This window comes from Tasmannia lanceolata, unplaced genomic scaffold, assembly GCF_043159265.1.
Source record: "Tasmannia lanceolata isolate RefF3 unplaced genomic scaffold, GAP_Taslan_0.1 ptg000002l, whole genome shotgun sequence".
NCBI classification, from domain to species: domain Eukaryota; kingdom Viridiplantae; phylum Streptophyta; class Magnoliopsida; order Canellales; family Winteraceae; genus Tasmannia; species Tasmannia lanceolata.
In genome coordinates this window covers 47,701,159-47,704,628 of record NW_027518679.1, presented here as the reverse complement: position 1 = coordinate 47,704,628, position 3,470 = coordinate 47,701,159, and positions in this window count along the sequence as shown.

Below are 3,470 nucleotides of genomic sequence, written 5' to 3'. Positions count from 1 at the left end.
CTTGGCATTCACGACACTTCTTTACGAATGCGAAGCAGTCTGCTTCCATTGTGGGCCAATAGAATCCAAGTCTTAGGATTTTCCTTGACAGCATCTTACCATTCATGTGAGGGCTACAAACACCTTTATGTGTTTGCTCTATGAGCTCTGTAGCCCGATCTTCATCAACACACAAAAGTTGTATCCCGTCAAATGACCTTCTGTACAATTCTTCACCACAAATGATGAAGTTGGCAGTGAACCTCTGAAGAGTTTTCCTCTCTTTGTTGAAAGCCTCAGGCGGATGCCCCTTGCCTGAAATGAGGTTTCTAATGTCTGTGTACCACGGCTTTCCGTCTGAACATCTTGCTGATATCTCTATGGCATTCACATGTGCGGGAGCCCATTGTAACCTCACAGCTAAAGGTTGAACTTTCATTGTCGCAAAAATATCTAACATTGAAGCCAGAGTAGCCAATGCATCAGCAAAATGATTCCTTGTCCTCGACAGATGAGTAAAGGTGACACTCTTGAACTTCTTGACCAGAGATTCGAGATAAGTGTGATATGAGATCAACCTTGCCTCTTTTGTTTTCCAATCTCCATTTATTTGACAAATGATCAAGATTGAATCCCTGAACACATCTATGTCTTGAATTCACAAAGCCAAAGCTGCCTCAAGTCCTGCGATGCATGCTTCATATTCTGTCATATTATTGGTGCATTCAAACTGCAACTTGATGGATATAGGGATATACTCCTTCTTTTGAGATACCAAAACTGCCCCTATTCCTTGACCATGATTATTGACAGCTCCGTCAAAGTACATAAGCCATTTGGTACTCAGAGTCTCTTCTTCAATGTCCATGATCTCTTAATCAGGAAAGTCTGCCTTTAGAAAAGCATTCTCCTCAACAGGAGCATCAGCCAACTGCTCAGCGATTACCCTCCCCTTAATTGATTTCTGAGTGACATAAGTGATGTCAAACTCAGACAACAATAACAACCATCTAGCTGTTCTTCCTGTAAGAGCAGGTTTTTCGAACAAAAACTTGAACGGATCCATCCGTGAGAGCAACAGTATCTTATTCGACAGCATGTAATGTCTGAGCCTTTGAGTCGCCCAAACCAATGCTAGACAAGTCTTCTCCAAGATGATGTACTCTATTTCATACTCTAACATTTTCTTACTGATATAGTAAATAGGCTTTTCTTTCTTAGACCCTGCATTCTGCTGAGCAAGCATACAACCCATTGCTGTATCTGTGATGGATAAGTACAACAACAGCGGTTGACCTGGAATGACTGGGGATAGGACAGGAGGCAAAGACAAGCACTGCTTGACCTTTTCAAATGCTTCCTGGCATTCTTCATTCCACTTCTTAAGAGAATTCTTCTTTAATAACTTGAAGATGGGTTCACACGTCATAGCTAAATGAGATATGAATCTCCTCAACTATTGCACTTTGCCAAGAAATCCACGAATCTGCTTTTCTGTTTTTGGTGGTTGCATTTCCTGGATGGCCTTAATCTTTTGAGGGTCCACTTCGATTCCTCTCTCGCTGACCATGAATCCAAGCAACTTTCCTGATGCAACCCCAAATACACATTTATTTGGGTTTAAATGGAGCTGATACTTTCTGATTCGCTCAAAAAACTTTCTTAAGGCAACAGTATGCTCTGATCGAGTCTTTCCTTTGACAATCATGTCATCTACATAGACTTCGACCTCTTTATGAATCATGTCATGAAGAAGAGTAGTTGCAGCCCTCTGATAGGTGGCACCAGCATTCTTGAGTCCAAACGGCATCACTCTGTAGTAATATGTCCCTCGCTGAGTAATAAATGCCGTCTTCATCATGTCTTCAGGCTCCATTTTAATTTGGTGGTACCCTGAGAATCCATCCATGAAAGATAAGAGTGCATGTCCCGCTGTATTGTCAATCAGGAGATCAATGTTCGGAAGCGAAAAATTGTCTTTCGGACTTGCCTTGTTCAAATCTCTGAAATCGACACACATCCTGACTTTCCTGTCCTTCTTGGGTACCGGTACGATATTTGCAAGCCATTTGGGGTATTCAACTACTTCGATGAATTTCACTTTCAGTAGTTTCTTAACTTCATCATGAACTTTCAACTCTCATTCTGTTTTAAGTTTCCGTAGTTTTTACTTCTTCGGTTTGATGCCAGGGATTAGAGGTAATTTGTGTTGGACAATGTCCTCACTCAATCCTGGCATATTATCGTAATACCAAACAAAAACCTCCTTAAACTCTTTTAGCAAGGTGATTAATTCTTCGCGCTCCTCAGGAGATAAAATTTTCCCAATCCGTATTTCCCGAATTAAGGCTTCATCACCTATATTTACGGTTTCAATTTCCTCTTCGAGAGGTTTTGCTCTGCGACTCTCCTCTTGTTGAATCATGTGTTTAATTTCAAGGGCAGTTTCGTCGGCTTCCTCATTAGAGGGGGAGTCTTGATTGTCATTATTAGTTACTTGGTCAGGTTTAGAAGCAGAATCAGTAACAGAGACAAGTACAGGAATATACACAAAAGAGTCTTTTATTTCATCACAATCAATGATTACATCAGATGACTCGCCCACATCAGGCGTTACAGACTCTGAAACTGAACGAAAAATAAGTCGACATCAGTATCGACACAATCAGAAATATGTACAGACGAAACATCAATGAGAACACTTTCAGACGCAGACTCGACGCCCCCAGGGATAGACTCGCCACCAACTCCTGAAGTCGAGTCAACCTCTACAATACCTGCATCAAAAGAAAAGTTAGAGATGACAGACTCTGGGTTGGACTCAGAAACTGACACACATTTTGAAACGACTGACTCTTTTGAAGGGACTGGACTATACTGAAAGACTACTTTGGGTATAACCTTTGAGGTCCAGTTATCCAAAGGTTCCTCGGCTGGGGTGATGCAATTCTTTGGGTTCACGAAAGGTGTATCTCCTCCAATCATCGCAATGACTGGTGCCTCAATTTGGAACAAGAAGTCTAGGAGTTCTGATTCGAAGTTCTCAACCCAATCGGAGTCTTGTTCCTCTGTCACTCCTGTCACTGCAATCTGTTCACTTTAGAAGTCCTCTGGCAACTCGTCTGTGAAGAAGATCTCAAGACCCGGCAGATTTGTCTCGGTTTCATCATACCATGGCTCTGAGAAACCATAATAAGGGCAATCAGCTCCCTCTTTTCTGAATTGGCCATTCATGACCATACTGTATGGTCCCATCGGAAACACTAAGCCATTGCGGCGACATTCGGCCCATTTCAGCAAATAAGCTCTCATTTCTTACACGTCCTTGCGAGTTGGCTTATATCCCAACCCAAACAATCCCTCATCTGCTTTCAACTCTGGTCGCTTAGTCGGACCCTGAAGATTTTTCCCAGGCCAGCTCCTGGAACATAGCCATTTCGGCGCATCATTTTAACCACCTGAGTATTGGTGCTAGAGAGAAAAATAATTTC